The following is a 25,551-nucleotide window of genomic DNA, read 5'->3' as shown; positions in this document are numbered from 1 at the left end:
TTCTACCAAGTATACACTCTAGCTACACACTGGTCCCTTCCTTGAATAAAGTTTATTTGGCACGGAGTTCTGCGTGTAGCCAACCGCCTCCCCCAAGGAGCGCTCTTGCTAGGCTATCGGGCTTAGCTTCTTCTAAAACCCTGCAGTGTAAGAGGAAGAACTGTGCTTTGTTTACAGCAGGAACGCAAGCCGAATTTCTCCTGTAAGGATGGGGTCTTAATGTATGACTTTGTGGAAGGAATGCGAAGCAGTTTTGGTTTCTCAGTGCCGCTCAGCCTAGGGCAATGAGGCAGATTTGCATGACATGTAGGACGTGAGAGAACACAGTTCCTGGAGCTGTCGGAGTGATGAGGAAATCTAGCTCTCCCAGGGAAGAGTGCAGTGTGTTGCCCTACACTCAGCATACACTGAGTGACTGGGAAAGGATTCCGGGCCTGGAAGTTTCTTAGCAGCCTAGTGGAGCCTGCCGGTGCTCGGTGTTCGTGCAGGGAGTAGGGTGCCCAGGCGAGGTCCTCCGTTTCCTGAAATGCTTACTAACGTTAAAGAAAGCAGACCTAAAGCTAATGCCTCAAGGACTCTGCTCCAAGCTTCCACTTCGGCAGGGCTATTCAAGGCTTTACCTTGAGGAAAGGACTCACGTCAAGTTTCCTTTTAGCTCTAGAGCGTATCAGGAGGAGCTCCCACCCAGGCTATGAAAGCACCCTGTTGATGTAGAGAACACTTGTTCCTTTCCCAGAGCCCTGCCTGCAGTGACTAGAGACCCGTCCTAAACTGTGATTTAGGTAGCTTCAAGGCAGCATGAATGGAGCACTCAAAATGGGAAAGCAAGGCTTGTGCCATAAGGCCCCCGTTTCCAGCGAACACGTAGCCTACCTCCATGTGATTTCTACCAAGTAAGTAGACACTCTAGCTACACACTGGTCCCTTCCTTGAATAAAGTTTATTTGGCACGGAGTTCTGCGTGTAGCCAAACGCCTCCCCCAAGGAGCGCTCTTGCTAGGCTATCGGGCTTAGCTTCTTCTAAAACCCTGCAGTGTAAGAGGAAGAACTGTGCTTTGGTTACAGCAGCAAGGCAAGCTGACTTTCTCCTGTAAGGATGGGGTCCTAAGGTATGACTTTGTAGAAGGAATGCAAAGCAGTTTTGGTTTCTCAGTGCCGCTCAGCCTAGGGCAATGAGGCAGATTGGCATGACATGTAGGACGTGAGAGAACACAGTTCCTGGAGCTGTTGGAGTGCTGAGGAAATCTAGCTCTCCCAGGGAAGAGTGCAGTGTGTTGCCCTACACTCAGCATACACTGAGTGACTGGGAAAGGATTCCGGGCCTGGAAGTTTCTTAGCAGCCTAGTGGAGCCTGCCGGTGCTCGGTGTTCGTGCAGGGAATAGGGTGCCCAGGCGAGGTCCTCCGTTTCCTGAAATGCTTACTAACGTTAAAGAAAGCAGACCTAAAGCTAATGCCTCAAGGACTCTGCTCCAAGCTTCCACTTCGGCAGGGCTATTCAAGGCTTTACCTTGAGGAAAGGACTCACGTCAAGTTTCCTTTTAGCTCTAGAGCGTATCAGGAGGAGCTCCCACCCAGGCTATGAAAGCACCCTGTTGATGTAGAGAAGACTCGTTCCTTTCCCAGAGCCCTGCCTGCAGTGACTAGAGACCCGTCCTAAAACTGTGATTTAGGTAGCTTCAAGGCCGCATGAATGGAGCATTCAAAATGGGAAAGCAAGGCTTGTGCCATAAGGCCCTGTTTCCAGCGAACACGCAGCCTACCTCCTTGTGATTTCTACCAAGTATACACTCTAGCTACACACTGGTCCCTTCCTTGAATAAAGTTTATTTGGCACGGAGTTCTGCGTGTAGCCAACCGCCTCCCCCAAGGAGCGCTCTTGCTAGGCTATCGGGCTTAGCTTCTTCTAAAACCCTGCAGTGTAAGAGGAAGAACTGTGCTTTGTTTACAGCAGGAACGCAAGCCGAATTTCTCCTGTAAGGATGGGGTCTTAATGTATGACTTTGTGGAAGGAATGCGAAGCAGTTTTGGTTTCTCAGTGCCGCTCAGCCTAGGGCAATGAGGCAGATTTGCATGACATGTAGGACGTGAGAGAACACAGTTCCTGGAGCTGTCGGAGTGCTGAGGAAATCTAGCTCTCCCAGGGAAGAGTGCAGTGTGTTGCCCTACACTCAGCATACACTGAGTGACTGGGAAAGGATTCCGGGCCTGGAAGTTTCTTAGCAGCCTAGTGGAGCCTGCCGGTGCTCGGTGTTCGTGCAGGGAGTAGGGTGCCCAGGCGAGGTCCTCCGTTTCCTGAAATGCTTACTAACGTTAAAGAAAGCAGACCTAAAGCTAATGCCTCAAGGACTCTGCTCCAAGCTTCCACTTCGGCAGGGCTATTCAAGGCTTTACCTTGAGGAAAGGACTCACGTCAAGTTTCCTTTTAGCTCTAGAGCGTATCAGGAGGAGCTCCCACCCAGGCTATGAAAGCACCCTGTTGATGTAGAGAACACTTGTTCCTTTCCCAGAGCCCTGCCTGCAGTGACTAGAGACCCGTCCTAAACTGTGATTTAGGTAGCTTCAAGGCAGCATGAATGGAGCACTCAAAATGGGAAAGCAAGGCTTGTGCCATAAGGCCCCCGTTTCCAGCGAACACGTAGCCTACCTCCATGTGATTTCTACCAAGTAAGTAGACACTCTAGCTACACACTGGTCCCTTCCTTGAATAAAGTTTATTTGGCACGGAGTTCTGCGTGTAGCCAAACGCCTCCCCCAAGGAGCGCTCTTGCTAGGCTATCGGGCTTAGCTTCTTCTAAAACCCTGCAGTGTAAGAGGAAGAACTGTGCTTTGGTTACAGCAGCAAGGCAAGCTGACTTTCTCCTGTAAGGATGGGGTCCTAAGGTATGACTTTGTAGAAGGAATGCAAAGCAGTTTTGGTTTCTCAGTGCCGCTCAGCCTAGGGCAATGAGGCAGATTTGCATGACATGTAGGACGTGAGAGAACACAGTTCCTGGAGCTGTCGGAGTGCTGAGGAAATCTAGCTCTCCCAGGGAAGAGTGCAGTGTGTTGCCCTACACTCAGCATACACTGAGTGACTGGGAAAGGATTCCGGGCCTGGAAGTTTCTTAGCAGCCTAGTGGAGCCTGCCGGTGCTCGGTGTTCGTGCAGGGAGTAGGGTGCCCAGGCGAGGTCCTCCGTTTCCTGAAATGCTTACTAACGTTAAAGAAAGCAGACCTAAAGCTAATGCCTCAAGGACTCTGCTCCAAGCTTCCACTTCGGCAGGGCTATTCAAGGCTTTACCTTGAGGAAAGGACTCACGTCAAGTTTCCTTTTAGCTCTAGAGCGTATCAGGAGGAGCTCCCACCCAGGCTATGAAAGCACCCTGTTGATGTAGAGAACACTTGTTCCTTTCCCAGAGCCCTGCCTGCAGTGACTAGAGACCCGTCCTAAACTGTGATTTAGGTAGCTTCAAGGCAGCATGAATGGAGCACTCAAAATGGGAAAGCAAGGCTTGTGCCATAAGGCCCCCGTTTCCAGCGAACACGTAGCCTACCTCCATGTGATTTCTACCAAGTAAGTAGACACTCTAGCTACACACTGGTCCCTTCCTTGAATAAAGTTTATTTGGCACGGAGTTCTGCGTGTAGCCAAACGCCTCCCCCAAGGAGCGCTCTTGCTAGGCTATCGGGCTTAGCTTCTTCTAAAACCCTGCAGTGTAAGAGGAAGAACTGTGCTTTGGTTACAGCAGCAAGGCAAGCTGACTTTCTCCTGTAAGGATGGGGTCCTAAGGTATGACTTTGTAGAAGGAATGCAAAGCAGTTTTGGTTTCTCAGTGCCGCTCAGCCTAGGGCAATGAGGCAGATTTGCATGACATGTAGGACGTGAGAGAACACAGTTCCTGGAGCTGTTGGAGTGCTGAGGAAATCTAGCTCTCCCAGGGAAGAGTGCAGTGTGTTGCCCTACACTCAGCATACACTGAGTGACTGGGAAAGGATTCCGGGCCTGGAAGTTTCTTAGCAGCCTAGTGGAGCCTGCCGGTGCTCGGTGTTCGTGCAGGGAATAGGGTGCCCAGGCGAGGTCCTCCGTTTCCTGAAATGCTTACTAACGTTAAAGAAAGCAGACCTAAAGCTAATGCCTCAAGGACTCTGCTCCAAGCTTCCACTTCGGCAGGGCTATTCAAGGCTTTACCTTGAGGAAAGGACTCACGTCAAGTTTCCTTTTAGCTCTAGAGCGTATCAGGAGGAGCTCCCACCCAGGCTATGAAAGCACCCTGTTGATGTAGAGAAGACTCGTTCCTTTCCCAGAGCCCTGCCTGCAGTGACTAGAGACCCGTCCTAAAACTGTGATTTAGGTAGCTTCAAGGCAGCATGAATGGAGCATTCAAAATGGGAAAGCAAGGCTTGTGCCATAAGGCCCTGTTTCCAGCGAACACGCAGCCTACCTCCTTGTGATTTCTACCAAGTATACACTCTAGCTACACACTGGTCCCTTCCTTGAATAAAGTTTATTTGGCACGGAGTTCTGCGTGTAGCCAACCGCCTCCCCCAAGGAACGCTCTTGCTAGGCTCTCGGGCTTAGCTTCTTCTAAAACCCTGCAGTGTAAGAGGAAGAACTGTGCTTTGTTTACAGCAGGAACGCAAGCCGAATTTCTCCTGTAAGGATGGGGTCTTAATGTATGACTTTGTGGAAGGAATGCGAAGCAGTTTTGGTTTCTCAGTGCCGCTCAGCCTAGGGCAATGAGGCAGATTTGCATGACATGTAGGACGTGAGAGAACACAGTTCCTGGAGCTGTCGGAGTGCTGAGGAAATCTAGCTCTCCCAGGGAAGAGTGCAGTGTGTTGCCCTACACTCAGCATACACTGAGTGACTGGGAAAGGATTCCGGGCCTGAAGTTTCTTAGAAGCCTAGTGGAGCCTGCCGGTGCTCGGTGTTCGTGCATGGAGTAGGGTGCCCAGGCGAGGTCCTCCGTTTCCTGAAATGCTTACTAACGTTAAAGAAAGCAGACCTAAAGCTAATGCCTCAAGGACTCTGCTCCAAGCTTCCACTTCGGCAGGGCTATTCAAGGCTTTACCTTGAGGAAAGGACTCACGTCAAGTTTCCTTTTAGCTCTAGAGCGTATCAGGAGGAGCTCCCACCCAGGCTATGAAAGCACCCTGTTGATGTAGAGAACACTTGTTCCTTTCCCAGAGCCCTGCCTGCAGTGACTAGAGACCCGTCCTAAACTGTGATTTAGGTAGCTTCAAGGCAGCATGAATGGAGCACTCAAAATGGGAAAGCAAGGCTTGTGCCATAAGGCCCCCGTTTCCAGCGAACACGTAGCCTACCTCCATGTGATTTCTACCAAGATAGTAGACACTCTAGCTACACACTGGTCCCTTCCTTGAATAAAGTTTATTTGGCACGGAGTTCTGCGTGTAGCCAAACGCCTCCCCCAAGGAGCGCTCTTGCTAGGCTATCGGGCTTAGCTTCTTCTAAAACCCTGCAGTGTAAGAGGAAGAACTGTGCTTTGGTTACAGCAGCAAGGCAAGCTGACTTTCTCCTGTAAGGATGGGGTCCTAAGGTATGACTTTGTAGAAGGAATGCAAAGCAGTTTTGGTTTCTCAGTGCCGCTCAGCCTAGGGCAATGAGGCAGATTGGCATGACATGTAGGACGTGAGAGAACACAGTTCCTGGAGCTGTTGGAGTGCTGAGGAAATCTAGCTCTCCCAGGGAAGAGTGCAGTGTGTTGCCCTACACTCAGCATACACTGAGTGACTGGGAAAGGATTCCGGGCCTGAAGTTTCTTAGCAGCCTAGTGGAGCCTGCCGGTGCTCGGTGTTCGTGCAGGGAGTAGGGTGCCCAGGCGAGGTCCTCCGTTTCCTGAAATGCTTACTAACGTTAAAGAAAGCAGACCTAAAGCTAATGCCTCAAGGACTCTGCTCCAAGCTTCCACTTCGGCAGGGCTATTCAAGGCTTTACCTTGAGGAAAGGACTCACGTCAAGTTTCCTTTTAGCTCTAGAGCGTATCAGGAGGAGCTCCCACCCAGGCTATGAAAGCACCCTGTTGATGTAGAGAACACTTGTTCCTTTCCCAGAGCCCTGCCTGCAGTGACTAGAGACCCGTCCTAAACTGTGATTTAGGTAGCTTCAAGGCAGCATGAATGGAGCACTCAAAATGGGAAAGCAAGGCTTGTGCCATAAGGCCCCCGTTTCCAGCGAACACGTAGCCTACCTCCATGTGATTTCTACCAAGATAGTAGACACTCTAGCTACACACTGGTCCCTTCCTTGAATAAAGTTTATTTGGCACGGAGTTCTGCGTGTAGCCAACCGCCTCCCCCAAGGAGCGCTCTTGCTAGGCTATCGGGCTTAGCTTCTTCTAAAACCCTGCAGTGTAAGAGGAAGAACTGTGCTTTGGTTACAGCAGCAAGGCAAGCTGACTTTCTCCTGTAAGGATGGGGTCCTAAGGTATGACTTTGTAGAAGGAATGCAAAGCAGTTTTGGTTTCTCAGTGCCGCTCAGCCTAGGGCAATGAGGCAGATTTGCATGACATGTAGGACGTGACAGAACACAGTTCCTGGAGCTGTTGGAGTGCTGAGGAAATCTAGCTCTCCCAGGGAAGAGTGCAGTGTGTTGCCCTACACTCAGCATACACTGAGTGACTGGGAAAGGATTCCGGGCCTGGAAGTTTCTTAGCAGCCTAGTGGAGCCTGCCGGTGCTCGGTGTTCGTGCAGGGAATAGGGTGCCCAGGCGAGGTCCTCCGTTTCCTGAAATGCTTACTAACGTTAAAGAAAGCAGACCTAAAGCTAATGCCTCAAGGACTCTGCTCCAAGCTTCCACTTCGGCAGGGCTATTCAAGGCTTTACCTTGAGGAAAGGACTCACGTCAAGTTTCCTTTTAGCTCTAGAGCGTATCAGGAGGAGCTCCCACCCAGGCTATGAAAGCACCCTGTTGATGTAGAGAAGACTCGTTCCTTTCCCAGAGCCCTGCCTGCAGTGACTAGAGACCCGTCCTAAAACTGTGATTTAGGTAGCTTCAAGGCAGCATGAATGGAGCATTCAAAATGGGAAAGCAAGGCTTGTGCCATAAGGCCCTGTTTCCAGCGAACACGCAGCCTACCTCCTTGTGATTTCTACCAAGTATACACTCTAGCTACACACTGGTCCCTTCCTTGAATAAAGTTTATTTGGCACGGAGTTCTGCGTGTAGCCAACCGCCTCCCCCAAGGAACGCTCTTGCTAGGCTCTCGGGCTTAGCTTCTTTTAAAACCCTGCAGTGTAAGAGGAAGAACTGTGCTTTGTTTACAGCAGGAACGCAAGCCGAATTTCTCCTGTAAGGATGGGGTCTTAATGTATGACTTTTTGGAAGGAATGCGAAGCAGTTTTGGTTTCTCAGTGCCGCTCAGCCTAGGGCAATGAGGCAGATTTGCATGACATGTAGGACTTGAGAGAACACAGTTCCTGGAGCTGTTGGAGTGCTGAGAAAATCTAGCTCTCCCAGGGAAGAGTGCAGTGTGTTGCCCTACACTCAGCATACACTGAGTGACTGGGAAAGGATTCCGGGCCTGGAAGTTTCTTAGCAGCCTAGTGGAGCCTGCCGGTGCTCGGTGTTCGTGCAGGGAATAGGGTGCCCAGGAGAGGTCCTCCGTTTCCTGAAATGCTTACTAACGTTAAAGAAAGCAGACCTAAAGCTAATGCCTCAAGGACTCTGCTCCAAGCTTCCACTTCGGCAGGGCTATTCAAGGCTTTACCTTGAGGAAAGGACTCACGTCAAGTTTCCTTTTAGCTCTAGAGCGTATCAGGAGGAGCTCCCACCCAGGCTATGAAAGCACGCTGTTGATGTAGAGAACACTTGTTCCTTTCCCAGAGCCCTGCCTGCAGTGACTAGAGACCCGTCCTAAACTGTGATTTAGGTAGCTTCAAGGCAGCATGAATGGAGCACTCAAAATGGGAAAGCAAGGCTTGTGCCATAAGGCCCCCGTTTCCAGCGAACACGTAGCCTACCTCCATGTGATTTCTACCAAGTAAGTAGACACTCTAGCTACACACTGGTCCCTTCCTTGAATAAAGTTTATTTGGCACGGAGTTCTGCGTGTAGCCAAACGCCTCCCCCAAGGAGTGCTCTTGCTAGGCTCTCGGGCTTCGCTTCCTCTAAAACCCTGCAGTGTAAGAGGAAGAACTGTGCTTTGGTTACAGCAGCAAGGCAAGCTGACTTTCTCCTGTAAAGATGGGGTCCTAAGGTATGACTTTGTGGAAGCAATGCGAAGCAGTTTTGGTTTCTCAGTGCCGCTCAGCCTAGGGCAATGAGGCAGATTGGCATGACATGTAGGACGTGAGAGAACACAGTTCCTGGAGCTGTCGGAGTGCTGAGGAAATCTAGCTCTCCCAGGGAAGAGTGCAGTGTGTTGCCCTACACTCAGCATACACTGAGTGACTGGGAAAGGATTCCGGGCCTGAAGTTTCTTAGCAGCCTAGTGGAGCCTGCCGGTGCTCGGTGTTCGTGCAGGGAGTAGGGTGCCCAGGCGAGGTCCTCCGTTTCCTGAAATGCTTACTAACGTTAAAGAAAGCAGACCTAAAGCTAATGCCTCAAGGACTCTGCTCCAAGCTTCCACTTCGGCAGGGCTATTCAAGGCTTTACCTTGAGGAAAGGACTCACGTCAAGTTTCCTTTTAGCTCTAGAGCGTATCAGGAGGAGCTCCCACCCAGGCTATGAAAGCACCCTGTTGATGTAGAGAACACTTGTTCCTTTCCCAGAGCCCTGCCTGCAGTGACTAGAGACCCGTCCTAAACTGTTATTTAGGTAGCTTCAAGGCAGCATGAATGGAGCACTCAAAATGGGAAAGCAAGTCTTGTGCCATAAGGCCCCCGTTTCCAGCGAACACGTAGCCTACCTCCATGTGATTTCTACCAAGATAGTAGACACTCTAGCTACACACTGGTCCCTTCCTTGAATAAAGTTTATTTGGCACGGAGTTCTGCGTGTAGCCAACCGCCTCCCCCAAGGAACACTCTTGCTAGGCTCTCGGGCTTAGCTTCTTCTAAAACCCTGCAGTGTAAGAGGAAGAACTGTGCTTTGGTTACAGCAGCAAGGCAAGCCGAATTTCTCCTGTAAGGATGGGGTCTTAATGTATGACTTTGTGGAAGGAATGCGAAGCAGTTTTGGTTTCTCAGTGCCGCTCAGCCTAGGGCAATGAGGCAGATTTGCATGACATGTAGGACGTGAGAGAACACAGTTCCTGGAGCTGTTGGAGTGCTGAGGAAATCTAGCTCTCCCAGGGAAGAGTGCAGTGTGTTGCCCTACACTCAGCATACACTGAGTGACTGGGAAAGGATTCCGGGCCTGGAAGTTTCTTAGCAGCCTAGTGGAGCCTGCCGGTGCTCGGTGTTCGTGCATGGAGTAGGGTGCCCAGGCGAGGTCCTCCGTTTCCTGAAATGCTTACTAACGTTAAAGAAAGCAGACCTAAAGCTAATGCCTCAAGGACTCTGCTCCAAACTTCCACTTCGGCAGGGCTATTCAAGGCTTTACCTTGAGGAAAGGACTCACGTCAAGTTTCCTTTTAGCTCTAGAGCGTATCAGGAGGAGCTCCCACCCAGGCTATGAAAGCACCCTGTTGATGTAGAGAACACTTGTTCCTTTCCCAGAGCCCTGCCTGCAGTGACTAGAGACCCGTCCTAAACTGTGATTTAGGTAGCTTCAAGGCAGCATGAATGGAACACTCAAAATGGGAAAGCAAGGCTTGTGCCATAAGGCCCCCGTTTCCAGCGAACACGTAGCCTACCTCCATGTGATTTCTACCAAGTAAGTAGACACTCTAGCTACACACTGGTCCCTTCCTTGAATAAAGTTTATTTGGCACGGAGTTCTGCGTGTAGCCAAACGCCTCCCCCAAGGAGCGCTCTTGCTAGGCTATCGGGCTTAGCTTCTTCTATAACCCTGCAGTGTAAGAGGAAGAACTGTGCTTTGGTTACAGCAGCAAGGCAAGCTGACTTTCTCCTGTAAAGATGGGGTCCTAAGGTATGACTTTGTAGAAGGAATGCAAAGCAGTTTTGGTTTCTCAGTGCCGCTCAGCCTAGGGCAATGAGGCAGATTTGCATGACATGTAGGACGTGAGAGAACACAGTTCCTGGAGCTGTTGGAGTGCTGAGGAAATCTAGCTCTCCCAGGGAAGAGTGCAGTGTGTTGCCCTACACTCAGCATACACTGAGTGACTGGGAAAGGATTCCGGGCCTGGAAGTTTCTTAGCAGCCTAGTGGAGCCTGCCGGTGCTCGGTGTTCGTGCAGGGAATAGGGTGCCCAGGAGAGGTCCTCCGTTTCCTGAAATGCTTACTAACGTTAAAGAAAGCAGACCTAAAGCTAATGCCTCAAGGACTCTGCTCCAAGCTTCCACTTCGGCAGGGCTATTCAAGGCTTTACCTTGAGGAAAGGACTCACGTCAAGTTTCCTTTTAGCTCTAGAGCGTATCAGGAGGAGCTCCCACCCAGGCTATGAAAGCACCCTGTTGATGTAGAGAAGACTCGTTCCTTTCCCAGAGCCCTGCCTGCAGTGACTAGAGACCCGTCCTAAAACTGTTATTTAGGTAGCTTCAAGGCAGCATGAATGGAGCATTCAAAATGGGAAAGCAAGGCTTGTGCCATAAGGCCCTGTTTCCAGCGAACACGCAGCCTACCTCCTTGTGATTTCTACCAAGTATACACTCTAGCTACACACTGGTCCCTTCCTTGAATAAAGTTTATTTGGCACGGAGTTCTGCGTGTAGCCAACCGCCTCCCCCAAGGAACGCTCTTGCTAGGCTCTCGGGCTTAGCTTCTTCTAAAACCCTGCAGTGTAAGAGGAAGAACTGTGCTTTGTTTACAGCAGGAACGCAAGCCGAATTTCTCCTGTAAGGATGGGGTCTTAATGTATGACTTTGTGGAAGCAATGCGAAGCAGTTTTGGTTTCTCAGTGCCGCTCAGCCTAGGGCAATGAGGCAGATTTGCATGACATGTAGGACGTGAGAGAACACAGTTCCTGGAGCTGTCGGAGTGCTGAGGAAATCTAGCTCTCCCAGGGAAGAGTGCAGTGTGTTGCCCTACACTCAGCATACACTGAGTGACTGGGAAAGGATTCCGTGCCTGAAGTTTCTTAGCAGCCTAGTGGAGCCTGCCGGTGCTCGGTGTTCGTGCAGGGAGTAGGGTGCCCAGGCGAGGTCCTCCGTTTCCTGAAATGCTTACTAACGTTAAAGAAAGCAGACCTAAAGCTAATGCCTCAAGGACTCTGCTCCAAGCTTCCACTTCGGCAGGGCTATTCAAGGCTTTACCTTGAGGAAAGGACTCACGTCAAGTTTCCTTTTAGCTCTAGAGCGTATCAGGAGGAGCTCCCACCCAGGCTATGAAAGCACCCTGTTGATGTAGAGAACACTTGTTCCTTTCCCAGAGCCCTGCCTGCAGTGACTAGAGACCCGTCCTAAACTGTGATTTAGGTAGCTTCAAGGCAGCATGAATGGAGCACTCAAAATGGGAAAGCAAGGCTTGTGCCATAAGGCCCCCGTTTCCAGCGAACACGTAGCCTACCTCCATGTGATTTCTACCAAGATAGTAGACACTCTAGCTACACACTGGTCCCTTCCTTGAATAAAGTTTATTTGGCACGGAGTTCTGCGTGTAGCCAACCGCCTCCCCCAAGGAGCGCTCTTGCTAGGCTATCGGGCTTAGCTTCTTCTAAAACCCTGCAGTGTAAGAGGAAGAACTGTGCTTTGGTTACAGCAGCAAGGCAAGCTGACTTTCTCCTGTAAGGATGGGGTCCTAAGGTATGACTTTGTAGAAGGAATGCAAAGCAGTTTTGGTTTCTCAGTGCCGCTCAGCCTAGGGCAATGAGGCAGATTTGCATGACATGTAGGACGTGACAGAACACAGTTCCTGGAGCTGTTGGAGTGCTGAGGAAATCTAGCTCTCCCAGGGAAGAGTGCAGTGTGTTGCCCTACACTCAGCATACACTGAGTGACTGGGAAAGGATTCCGGGCCTGGAAGTTTCTTAGCAGCCTAGTGGAGCCTGCCGGTGCTCGGTGTTCGTGCAGGGAATAGGGTGCCCAGGCGAGGTCCTCCGTTTCCTGAAATGCTTACTAACGTTAAAGAAAGCACACCTAAAGCTAATGCCTCAAGGACTCTGCTCCAAGCTTCCACTTCGGCAGGGCTATTCAAGGCTTTACCTTGAGGAAAGGACTCACGTCAAGTTTCCTTTTAGCTCTAGAGCGTATCAGGAGGAGCTCCCACCCAGGCTATGAAAGCACCCTGTTGATGTAGAGAAGACTCGTTCCTTTCCCAGAGCCCTGCCTGCAGTGACTAGAGACCCGTCCTAAAACTGTGATTTAGGTAGCTTCAAGGCAGCATGAATGGAGCATTCAAAATGGGAAAGCAAGGCTTGTGCCATAAGGCCCTGTTTCCAGCGAACACGCAGCCTACCTCCTTGTGATTTCTACCAAGTATACACTCTAGCTACACACTGGTCCCTTCCTTGAATAAAGTTTATTTGGCACGGAGTTCTGCGTGTAGCCAACCGCCTCCCCCAAGGAACGCTCTTGCTAGGCTCTCGGGCTTAGCTTCTTTTAAAACCCTGCAGTGTAAGAGGAAGAACTGTGCTTTGTTTACAGCAGGAACGCAAGCCGAATTTCTCCTGTAAGGATGGGGTCTTAATGTATGACTTTTTGGAAGGAATGCGAAGCAGTTTTGGTTTCTCAGTGCCGCTCAGCCTAGGGCAATGAGGCAGATTTGCATGACATGTAGGACGTGAGAGAACACAGTTCCTGGAGCTGTTGGAATGCTGAGAAAATCTAGCTCTCCCAGGGAAGAGTGCAGTGTGTTGCCCTACACTCAGCATACACTGAGTGACTGGGAAAGGATTCCGGGCCTGGAAGTTTCTTAGCAGCCTAGTGGAGCCTGCCGGTGCTCGGTGTTCGTGCAGGGAATAGGGTGCCCAGGAGAGGTCCTCCGTTTCCTGAAATGCTTACTAACGTTAAAGAAAGCAGACCTAAAGCTAATGCCTCAAGGACTCTGCTCCAAGCTTCCACTTCGGCAGGGCTATTCAAGGCTTTACCTTGAGGAAAGGACTCACGTCAAGTTTCCTTTTAGCTCTAGAGCGTATCAGGAGGAGCTCCCACCCAGGCTATGAAAGCACCCTGTTGATGTAGAGAACACTTGTTCCTTTCCCAGAGCCCTGCCTGCAGTGACTAGAGACCCGTCCTAAACTGTGATTTAGGTAGCTTCAAGGCAGCATGAATGGAGCACTCAAAATGGGAAAGCAAGGCTTGTGCCATAAGGCCCCCGTTTCCAGCGAACACGTAGCCTACCTCCATGTGATTTCTACCAAGTAAGTAGACACTCTAGCTACACACTGGTCCCTTCCTTGAATAAAGTTTATTTGGCACGGAGTTCTGCGTGTAGCCAAACGCCTCCCCCAAGGAGCGCTCTTGCTAGGCTCTCGGGCTTCGCTTCCTCTAAAACCCTGCAGTGTAAGAGGAAGAACTGTGCTTTGGTTACAGCAGCAAGGCAAGCTGACTTTCTCCTGTAAAGATGGGGTCCTAAGGTATGACTTTGTGGAAGCAATGCGAAGCAGTTTTGGTTTCTCAGTGCCGCTCAGCCTAGGGCAATGAGGCAGATTGGCATGACATGTAGGACGTGAGAGAACACAGTTCCTGGAGCTGTTGGAGTGCTGAGGAAATCTAGCTCTCCCAGGGAAGAGTGCAGTGTGTTGCCCTACACTCAGCATACACTGAGTGACTGGGAAAGGATTCCGGGCCTGAAGTTTCTTAGCAGCCTAGTGGAGCCTGCCGGTGCTCAGTGTTCGTGCAGGGAGTAGGGTGCCCAGGCGAGGTCCTCCGTTTCCTGAAATGCTTACTAACGTTAAAGAAAGCAGACCTAAAGCTAATGCCTCAAGGACTCTGCTCCAAGCTTCCACTTCGGCAGGGCTATTCAAGGCTTTACCTTGAGGAAAGGACTCACGTCAAGTTTCCTTTTAGCTCTAGAGCGTATCAGGAGGAGCTCCCACCCAGGCTATGAAAGCACCCTGTTGATGTAGAGAACACTTGTTCCTTTCCCAGAGCCCTGCCTGCAGTGACTAGAGACCCGTCCTAAACTGTGATTTAGGTAGCTTCAAGGCAGCATGAATGGAGCACTCAAAATGGGAAAGCAAGTCTTGTGCCATAAGGCCCCCGTTTCCAGCGAACACGTAGCCTACCTCCATGTGATTTCTACCAAGATAGTAGACACTCTAGCTACACACTGGTCCCTTCCTTGAATAAAGTTTATTTGGCACGGAGTTCTGCGTGTAGCCAACCGCCTCCCCCAAGGAACACTCTTGCTAGGCTCTCGGGCTTAGCTTCTTCTAAAACCCTGCAGTGTAAGAGGAAGAACTGTGCTTTGGTTACAGCAGCAAGGCAAGCCGAATTTCTCCTGTAAGGATGGGGTCTTAATGTATGACTTTGTGGAAAGAATGCGAAGCAGTTTTGGTTTCTCAGTGCCGCTCAGCCTAGGGCAATGAGGCAGATTGGCATTACATGTAGGACGTGAGAGAACACAGTTCCTGGAGCTGTTGGAGTGCTGAGGAAATCTAGCTCTCCCAGGGAAGAGTGCAGTGTGTTGCCCTACACTCAGCATACACTGAGTGACTGGGAAAGGATTCCGGGCCTGGAAGTTTCTTAGCAGCCTAGTGGAGCCTGCCGGTGCTCGGTGTTCGTGCATGGAGTAGGGTGCCCAGGCGAGGTCCTCCGTTTCCTGAAATGCTTACTAACGTTAAAGAAAGCAGACCTAAAGCTAATGCCTCAAGGACTCTGCTCCAAGCTTCCACTTCGGCAGGGCTATTCAAGGCTTTACCTTGAGGAAAGGACTCACATCAAGTTTCCTTTTAGCTCTAGAGCGTATCAGGAGGAGCTCCCACCCAGGCTATGAAAGCACCCTGTTGATGTAGAGAACACTTGTTCCTTTCCCAGAGCCCTGCCTGCAGTGACTAGAGACGCGTCCTAAACTGTGATTTAGGTAGCTTCAAGGCAGCATGAATGGAGCACTCAAAATGGGAAAGCAAGGCTTGTGCCATAAGGCCCCCGTTTCCAGCGAACACGTAGCCTACCTCCATGTGATTTCTACCAAGTAAGTAGACACTCTAGCTACACACTGGTCCCTTCCTTGAATAAAGTTTATTTGGCACGGAGTTCTGCGTGTAGCCAAACGCCTCCCCCAAGGAGCGCTCTTGCTAGGCTATCGGGCTTAGCTTCTTCTAAAACCCTGCAGTGTAAGAGGAAGAACTGTGCTTTGGTTACAGCAGCAAGGCAAGCTGACTTTCTCCTGTAAGGATGGGGTCCTAAGGTATGACTTTGTAGAAGGAATGCAAAGCAGTTTTGGTTTCTCAGTGCCGCTCAGCCTAGGGCAATGAGGCAGATTGGCATGACATGTAGGACGTGAGAGAACACAGTTCCTGGAGCTGTTGGAGTGCTGAGGAAATCTAGCTCTCCCAGGGAAGAGTGCAGTGTGTTGCCCTACACTCAGCATACACTGAGTGACTGGGAAAGGATTCCGGGCCTGGAAGTTTCTTAGCAGCCTAGTGGAGCCTGCCGGTGCTCGGTGTTCGTGCAGGGAATAGGGTGCCCAGGCGAGGTCCTCCGTTTCCTGAAATGCTTACTAACGTTAAAGAAAGCAGACCTAAAGCTAATGCCTCAAGGACTCTGCTCCAAGCTTCCACTTCGGCAGGGCTATTCAAGGCTTTACCTTGAGGAAAGGACTCACGTCAAGTTTCCTTTTAGCTCTAGAGCGTATCAGGAGGAGCTCCCACCCAGGCTATGAAAGCACCCTGTTGATGTAGAGAAGACTCGTTCCTTTCCCAGAGCCCTGCCTGCAGTGACTAGAGACCCGTCCTAAAACTGTGATTTAGGTAGCTTCAAGGCCGCATGAATGGAGCATTCAAAATGGGAAAGCAAGGCTTGTGCCATAAGGCCCTGTTTCCAGCGAACACGCAGCCTACCTCCTTGTGATTTCTACCAAGTATACACTCTAGCTACACACTGGTCCCTTCCTTGAATAAAGTTTATTTGGCACGGAGTTCTGCGTGTAGCCAACCGCCTCCCCCAAGGAGCGCTCTTGCTAGGCTATCGGGCTTAGCTTCTTCTAAAACCCTGCAGTGTAAGAGGAAGAACTGTGCTTTGTTTACAGCAGGAACGCAAGCCGAATTTCTCCTGTAAGGATGGGGTCTTAATGTATGACTTTGTGGAAGGAATGCGAAGCAGTTTTGGTTTCTCAGTGCCGCTCAGCCTAGGGCAATGAGGCAGATTTGCATGACATGTAGGACGTGAGAGAACACAGTTCCTGGAGCTGTCGGAGTGCTGAGGAAATCTAGCTCTCCCAGGGAAGAGTGCAGTGTGTTGCCCTACACTCAGCATACACTGAGTGACTGGGAAAGGATTCCGGGCCTGGAAGTTTCTTAGCAGCCTAGTGGAGCCTGCCGGTGCTCGGTGTTCGTGCAGGGAGTAGGGTGCCCAGGCGAGGTCCTCCGTTTCCTGAAATGCTTACTAACGTTAAAGAAAGCAGACCTAAAGCTAATGCCTCAAGGACTCTGCTCCAAGCTTCCACTTCGGCAGGGCTATTCAAGGCTTTACCTTGAGGAAAGGACTCACGTCAAGTTTCCTTTTAGCTCTAGAGCGTATCAGGAGGAGCTCCCACCCAGGCTATGAAAGCACCCTGTTGATGTAGAGAACACTTGTTCCTTTCCCAGAGCCCTGCCTGCAGTGACTAGAGACCCGTCCTAAACTGTGATTTAGGTAGCTTCAAGGCAGCATGAATGGAGCACTCAAAATGGGAAAGCAAGGCTTGTGCCATAAGGCCCCCGTTTCCAGCGAACACGTAGCCTACCTCCATGTGATTTCTACCAAGTAAGTAGACACTCTAGCTACACACTGGTCCCTTCCTTGAATAAAGTTTATTTGGCACGGAGTTCTGCGTGTAGCCAAACGCCTCCCCCAAGGAGCGCTCTTGCTAGGCTATCGGGCTTAGCTTCTTCTAAAACCCTGCAGTGTAAGAGGAAGAACTGTGCTTTGGTTACAGCAGCAAGGCAAGCTGACTTTCTCCTGTAAGGATGGGGTCCTAAGGTATGACTTTGTAGAAGGAATGCAAAGCAGTTTTGGTTTCTCAGTGCCGCTCAGCCTAGGGCAATGAGGCAGATTTGCATGACATGTAGGACGTGAGAGAACACAGTTCCTGGAGCTGTCGGAGTGCTGAGGAAATCTAGCTCTCCCAGGGAAGAGTGCAGTGTGTTGCCCTACACTCAGCATACACTGAGTGACTGGGAAAGGATTCCGGGCCTGGAAGTTTCTTAGCAGCCTAGTGGAGCCTGCCGGTGCTCGGTGTTCGTGCAGGGAGTAGGGTGCCCAGGCGAGGTCCTCCGTTTCCTGAAATGCTTACTAACGTTAAAGAAAGCAGACCTAAAGCTAATGCCTCAAGGACTCTGCTCCAAGCTTCCACTTCGGCAGGGCTATTCAAGGCTTTACCTTGAGGAAAGGACTCACGTCAAGTTTCCTTTTAGCTCTAGAGCGTATCAGGAGGAGCTCCCACCCAGGCTATGAAAGCACCCTGTTGATGTAGAGAACACTTGTTCCTTTCCCAGAGCCCTGCCTGCAGTGACTAGAGACCCGTCCTAAACTGTGATTTAGGTAGCTTCAAGGCAGCATGAATGGAGCACTCAAAATGGGAAAGCAAGGCTTGTGCCATAAGGCCCCCGTTTCCAGCGAACACGTAGCCTACCTCCATGTGATTTCTACCAAGTAAGTAGACACTCTAGCTACACACTGGTCCCTTCCTTGAATAAAGTTTATTTGGCACGGAGTTCTGCGTGTAGCCAAACGCCTCCCCCAAGGAGCGCTCTTGCTAGGCTATCGGGCTTAGCTTCTTCTAAAACCCTGCAGTGTAAGAGGAAGAACTGTGCTTTGGTTACAGCAGCAAGGCAAGCTGACTTTCTCCTGTAAGGATGGGGTCCTAAGGTATGACTTTGTAGAAGGAATGCAAAGCAGTTTTGGTTTCTCAGTGCCGCTCAGCCTAGGGCAATGAGGCAGATTTGCATGACATGTAGGACGTGAGAGAACACAGTTCCTGGAGCTGTTGGAGTGCTGAGGAAATCTAGCTCTCCCAGGGAAGAGTGCAGTGTGTTGCCCTACACTCAGCATACACTGAGTGACTGGGAAAGGATTCCGGGCCTGGAAGTTTCTTAGCAGCCTAGTGGAGCCTGCCGGTGCTCGGTGTTCGTGCAGGGAATAGGGTGCCCAGGCGAGGTCCTCCGTTTCCTGAAATGCTTACTAACGTTAAAGAAAGCAGACCTAAAGCTAATGCCTCAAGGACTCTGCTCCAAGCTTCCACTTCGGCAGGGCTATTCAAGGCTTTACCTTGAGGAAAGGACTCACGTCAAGTTTCCTTTTAGCTCTAGAGCGTATCAGGAGGAGCTCCCACCCAGGCTATGAAAGCACCCTGTTGATGTAGAGAAGACTCGTTCCTTTCCCAGAGCCCTGCCTGCAGTGACTAGAGACCCGTCCTAAAACTGTGATTTAGGTAGCTTCAAGGCAGCATGAATGGAGCATTCAAAATGGGAAAGCAAGGCTTGTGCCATAAGGCCCTGTTTCCAGCGAACACGCAGCCTACCTCCTTGTGATTTCTACCAAGTATACACTCTAGCTACACACTGGTCCCTTCCTTGAATAAAGTTTATTTGGCACGGAGTTCTGCGTGTAGCCAACCGCCTCCCCCAAGGAACGCTCTTGCTAGGCTCTCGGGCTTAGCTTCTTCTAAAACCCTGCAGTGTAAGAGGAAGAACTGTGCTTTGTTTACAGCAGGAACGCAAGCCGAATTTCTCCTGTAAGGATGGGGTCTTAATGTATGACTTTGTGGAAGGAATGCGAAGCAGTTTTGGTTTCTCAGTGCCGCTCAGCCTAGGGCAATGAGGCAGATTGGCATGACATGTAGGACGTGAGAGAACACAGTTCCTGGAGCTGTTGGAGTGCTGAGGAAATCTAGCTCTCCCAGGGAAGAGTGCAGTGTGTTGCCCTACACTCAGCATACACTGAGTGACTGGGAAAGGATTCCGGGCCTGGAAGTTTCTTAGCAGCCTAGTGGAGCCTGCCGGTGCTCGGTGTTCGTGCAGGGAATAGGGTGCCCAGGAGAGGTCCTCCGTTTCCTGAAATGCTTACTAACGTTAAAGAAAGCAGACCTAAAGCTAATGCCTCAAGGACTCTGCTCCAAGCTTCCACTTCGGCAGGGCTATTCAAGGCTTTACCTTGAGGAAAGGACTCACGTCAAGTTTCCTTTTAGCTCTAGAGCGTATCAGGAGGAGCTCCCACCCAGGCTATGAAAGCACCCTGTTGATGTAGAGAAGACTCGTTCCTTTCCCAGAGCCCTGCCTGCAGTGACTAGAGACCCGTCCTAAAACTGTTATTTACGTAGCTTCAAGGAAGCATGAATGGAGCATTCAAAATGGGAAAGCAAGGCTTGTGCCATAAGGCCCTGTTTCCAGCGAACACGCAGCCTACCTCCTTGTGATTTCTACCAAGTATACACTCTAGCTACACACTGGTCCCTTCCTTGAATAAAGTTTATTTGGCACGGAGTTCTGCGTGTAGCCAACCGCCTCCCCCAAGGAACGCTCTTGCTAGGCTCTCGGGCTTAGCTTCTTCTAAAACCCTGCAGTGTAAGAGGAAGAACTGTGCTTTGTTTACAGCAGGAACGCAAGCCGAATTTCTCCTGTAAGGATGGGGTCTTAATGTATGACTTTGTGGAAGGAATGCGAAGCAGTTTTGGTTTCTCAGTGCCGCTCAGCCTAGGGCAATGAGGCAGATTTGCATGACATGTAGGACGTGACAGAACACAGTTCCTGGAGCTGTCGGAGTGCTGAGGAAATCTAGCTCTCCCAGGGAAGAGTGCAGTGTGTTGCCCTACACTCAGCATACACTGAGTGACTGGGAAAGGATTCCGGGCCTGAAGTTTCTTAGCAGCCTAGTGGAGCCTGCCGGTTCTCGGTGATCGTGCAGGGAGTAGGGTGCCCAGGCGAGGTCCTCCGTTTCCTGAAATGCTTACTAACGTTAAAGAAAGCAGACCTAAAGCTAATGCCTCAAGGACTCTGCTCCAAGCTTCCACTTCGGCAGGGCTATTCAAGGCTTTACCTTGAGGAAAGGACTCACGTCAAGTTTCCTTTTAGCTCTAGAGCGTATCAGGAGGAGCTCCCACCCAGGCTATGAAAGCACCCTGTTGATGTAGAGAACACTTGTTCCTTTCCCAGAGCCCTGCCTGCAGTGACTAGAGACCCGTCCTAAACTGTGATTTAGGTAGCTTCAAGGCAGCATGAATGGAGCACTCAAAATGGGAAAGCAAGGCTTGTGCCATAAGGCCCCCGTTTCCAGCGAACACGTAGCCTACCTCCATGTGATTTCTACCAAGATAGTAGACACTCTAGCTACACACTGGTCCCTTCCTTGAATAAAGTTTATTTGGCACGGAGTTCTGCGTGTAGCCAAACGCCTCCCCCAAGGAGCGCTCTTGCTAGGCTATCGGGCTTAGCTTCTTCTAAAACCCTGCAGTGTAAGAGGAAGAACTGTGCTTTGGTTACAGCAGCAAGGCAAGCTGACTTTCTCCTGTAAGGATGGGGTCCTAAGGTATGACTTTGTAGAAGGAATGCAAAGCAGTTTTGGTTTCTCAGTGCCGCTCAGCCTAGGGCAATGAGGCAGATTTGCATGACATGTAGGACGTGAGAGAACACAGTTCCTGGAGCTGTTGGAGTGCTGAGGAAATCTAGCTCTCCCAGGGAAGAGTGCAGTGTGTTGCCCTACACTCAGCATACACTGAGTGACTGGGAAAGGATTCCGGGCCTGGAAGTTTCTTAGCAGCCTAGTGGAGCCTGCCGGTGCTCGGTGTTCGTGCAGGGAATAGGTTGCCCAGGAGAGGTCCTCCGTTTCCTGAAATGCTTACTAACGTTAAAGAAAGCAGACCTAAAGCTAATGCCTCAAGGACTCTGCTCCAAGCTTCCACTTCGGCAGGGCTATTCAAGGCTTTACCTTGAGGAAAGGACTCACGTCAAGTTTCCTTTTAGATCTAGAGCGTATCAGGAGGAGCTCCCACCCAGGCTATGAAAGCACCCTGTTGATGTAGAGAAGACTCGTTCCTTTCCCAGAGCCCTGCCTGCAGTGACTAGAGACCCGTCCTAAAACTGTTATTTAGGTAGCTTCAAGGCAGCATGAATGGAGCATTCAAAATGGGAAAGCAAGGCTTGTGCCATAAGGCCCTGTTTCCAGCGAACACGCAGCCTACGTCCTTGTGATTTCTACCAAGTATACACTCTAGCTACACACTGGTCCCTTCCTTGAATAAAGTTTATTTGGCACGGAGTTCTGCGTGTAGCCAACCGCCTCCCCCAAGGAACACTCTTGCTAGGCTCTCGGGCTTAGCTTCTTCTAAAACCCTGCAGTGTAAGAGGAAGAACTGTGCTTTGGTTACAGCAGCAAGGCAAGCCGAATTTCTCCTGTAAGGATGGGGTCTTAATGTATGACTTTGTGAAAGGAATGCGAAGCAGTTTTGGTTTCTCAGTGCCGCTCAGCCTAGGGCAATGAGGCAGATTGGCATTACATGTAGGACGTGAGAGAACACAGTTCCTGGAGCTGTTGGAGTGCTGAGGAAATCTAGCTCTCCCAGGGAAGAGTGCAGTGTGTTGCCCTACACTCAGCATACACTGAGTGACTGGGAAAGGATTCCGGGCCTGGAAGTTTCTTAGCAGCCTAGTGGAGCCTGCCGGTGCTCGGTGTTCGTGCAGGGAATAGGGTGCCCAGGCGAGGTCCTCTATTTCCTGAAATGCTTACTAACGTTAAAGAAAGCAGACCTAAAGCTAATGCCTCAAGGACTCTGCTCCAAGCTTCCACTTCGGCAGGGCTATTCAAGGCTTTACCTTGAGGAAAGGACTCACGTCAAGTTTCCTTTTAGCTCTAGAGCGTATCAGGAGGAGCTCCCACCCAGGCTATGAAAGCACCCTGCTGATGTAGAGAACACTTGTTCCTTTCCCAGAGCCCTGCCTGCAGTGACTAGAGACCCGTCCTAAACTGTGATTTAGGTAGCTTCAAGGCAGCATGAATGGAGCACTCAAAATGGGAAAGCAAGACTTGTGCCATAAGGCCCCCGTTTCCAGCGAACACGTAGCCTACCTCCATGTGATTTCTACCAAGTAAGTAGACACTCTAGCTACACACTGGTCCCTTCCTTGAATAAAGTTTATTTGGCACGGAGTTCTGCGTGTAGCCAAACGCCTCCCCCAAGGAGCGCTCTTGCTAGGCTATCGGGCTTAGCTTCTTCTAAAACCCTGCAGTGTAAGAGGAAGAACTGTGCTTTGGTTACAGCAGCAAGGCAAGCTGACTTTCTCCTGTAAGGATGGGGTCCTAAGGTATGACTTTGTAGAAGGAATGCAAAGCAGTTTTGGTTTCTCAATGCCGCTCAGCCTAGGGCAATGAGGCAGATTTGCATGACATGTAGGACGTGAGAGAACACAGTTCCTGGAGCTGTTGGAGTGCTGAGGAAATCTAATTCTCCCAGGGAAGAGTGCAGTGTGTTGCCCTACACTCAGCATACACTGAGTTGACTGGGAAAGGTTTCCGGGCCTGGAAGTTTCTTAGCAGCCTAGTGGAGCCTGCCGGTGCTCGGTGTTCGTGCAGGGAATAGGTTGCCCAGGAGAGGTCCTCCGTTTCCTGAAATGCTTACTAACGTTAAAGAAAGCAGACCTAAAGCTAATGCCTCAAGGACTCTGCTCCAAGCTTCCACTTCGGCAGGGCTATTCAAGGCTTTACCTTGAGGAAAGGACTCACGTCAAGTTTCCTTTTAGCTCTAGAGCGTATCAGGAGGAGCTCCCACCCAGGCTATGAAAGCACCCTGTTGATGTAGAGAAGACTCGTTCCTTTCCCAGAGCCCTGCCTGCAGTGACTAGAGACCCGTCCTAAAACTGTGATTTAGGTAGCTTCAAGGCAGCATGAATGGAGCATTCAAAATGGGAAAGCAAGGCTTGTGCCATAAGGCCCTGTTTCCAGCGAACACGCAGCCTACCTCCTTGTGATTTCTAACAAGTATACACTCTAGCTACACACTGGTCCCTTCCTTGAATAAAGTTTATTTGGCACGGAGTTCTGCGTGTAGCCAACCGCCTCCCCCAAGGAGCGCTCTTGCTAGGCTATCGGGCTTAGCTTCTTCTAAAACCCTGCAGTGTAAGAGGAAGAACTGTGCTTTGTTTACAGCAGGAACGCAAGCCGAATTTCTCCTGTAAGGATGGGGTCTTAATGTATGACTTTGTGGAAGGAATGCGAAGCAGTTTTGGTTTCTCAGTGCCGCTCAGCCTAGGGCAATGAGGCAGATTTGCATGACATGTAGGACGTGAGAGAACACAGTTCCGGGAGCTGTTGGAGTGCTGAGGAAATCTAGCTCTCCCAGGGAAGAGTGCAGTGTGTTGCCCTACACTCAGCATACACTGAGTGACTGGGAAAGGATTCCGGGCCTGGAAGTTTCTTAGCAGCCTAGTGGAGCCTGCCGGTGCTCGGTGTTCGTGCATGGAGTAGGGTGCCCAGGCGAGGTCCTCCGTTTCCTGAAATGCTTACTAACGTTAAAGAAAGCAGACCTAAAGCTAATGCCTCAAGGACTCTGCTCCAAGCTTCCACTTCGGCAGGGCTATTCAAGGCTTTACCTTGAGGAAAGGACTCACATCAAGTTTCCTTTTAGCTCTAGAGCGTATCAGGAGGAGCTCCCACCCAGGCTATGAAAGCACCCTGTTGATGTAGAGAACACTTCTTCCTTTCCCAGAGCCCTGCCTGCAGTGACTAGAGACGCGTCCTAAACTGTGATTTAGGTAGCTTCAAGGCAGCATGAATGGAGCACTCAAAATGGGAAAGCAAGGCTTGTGCCATAAGGCCCCCGTTTCCAGCGAACACGTAGCCTACCTCCATGTGATTTCTACCAAGTAAGTAGACACTCTAGCTACACACTGGTCCCTTCCTTGAATAAAGTTTATTTGGCACGGAGTTCTGCGTGTAGCCAAACGCCTCCCCCAAGGAGCGCTCTTGCTAGGCTATCGGGCTTAGCTTCTTCTAAAACCCTGCAGTGTAAGAGGAAGAACTGTGCTTTGGTTACAGCAGCAAGGCAAGCTGACTTTCTCCTGTAAGGATGGGGTCCTAAGGTATGACTTTGTAGAAGGAATGCAAAGCAGTTTTGGTTTCTCAGTGCCGCTCAGCCTAGGGCAATGAGGCAGATTGGCATGACATGTAGGACGTGAGAGAACACAGTTCCTGGAGCTGTTGGAGTGCTGAGGAAATCTAGCTCTCCCAGGGAAGAGTGCAGTGTGTTGCCCTACACTCAGCATACACTGAGTGACTGGGAAAGGATTCCGGGCCTGGAAGTTTCTTAGCAGCCTAGTGGAGCCTGCCGGTGCTCGGTGTTCGTGCAGGGAATAGGGTGCCCAGGAGAGGTCCTCCGTTTCCTGAAATGCTTACTAACGTTAAAGAAAGCAGACCTAAAGCTAATGCCTCAAGGACTCTGCTCCAAGCTTCCACTTCGGCAGGGCTATTCAAGGCTTTACCTTGAGGAAAGGACTCACGTCAAGTTTCCTTTTAGCTCTAGAGCGTATCAGGAGGAGCTCCCACCCAGGCTATGAAAGCACCCTGTTGATGTAGAGAAGACTCGTTCCTTTCCCAGAGCCCTGCCTGCAGTGACTAGAGACCCGTCCTAAAACTGTGATTTAGGTAGCTTCAAGGCCGCATGAATGGAGCATTCAAAATGGGAAAGCAAGGCTTGTGCCATAAGGCCCTGTTTCCAGCGAACACGCAGCCTACCTCCTTGTGATTTCTACCAAGTATACACTCTAGCTACACACTGGTCCCTTCCTTGAATAAAGTTTATTTGGCACGGAGTTCTGCGTGTAGCCAACCGCCTCCCCCAAGGAGCGCTCTTGCTAGGCTATCGGGCTTAGCTTCTTCTAAAACCCTGCAGTGTAAGAGGAAGAACTGTGCTTTGTTTACAGCAGGAACGCAAGCCGAATTTCTCCTGTAAGGATGGGGTCTTAATGTATGACTTTGTGGAAGGAATGCGAAGCAGTTTTGGTTTCTCAGTGCCGCTCAGCCTAGGGCAATGAGGCAGATTTGCATGACATGTAGGACGTGAGAGAACACAGTTCCGGGAGCTGTTGGAGTGCTGAGGAAATCTAGCTCTCCCAGGGAAGAGTGCAGTGTGTTGCCCTACACTCAGCATACACTGAGTGACTGGGAAAGGATTCCGGGCCTGGAAGTTTCTTAGCAGCCTAGTGGAGCCTGCCGGTGCTCGGTGTTCGTGCATGGAGTAGGGTGCCCAGGCGAGGTCCTCCGTTTCCTGAAATGCTTACTAACGTTAAAGAAAGCAGACCTAAAGCTAATGCCTCAAGGACTCTGCTCCAAGCTTCCACTTCGGCAGGGCTATTCAAGGCTTTACCTTGAGGAAAGGACTCACATCAAGTTTCCTTTTAGCTCTAGAGCGTATCAGGAGGAGCTCCCACCCAGGCTATGAAAGCACCCTGTTGATGTAGAGAACACTTCTTCCTTTCCCAG

The sequence above is a fragment of the Balaenoptera borealis genome, assembly GCF_965194805.1.
Source record: "Balaenoptera borealis genome assembly, chromosome: 17".
Lineage (NCBI taxonomy): Eukaryota > Metazoa > Chordata > Mammalia > Artiodactyla > Balaenopteridae > Balaenoptera > Balaenoptera borealis.
The sequence above is the reverse complement of the archived record's forward strand: the minus strand, read 5'-3'. Positions refer to the sequence as shown.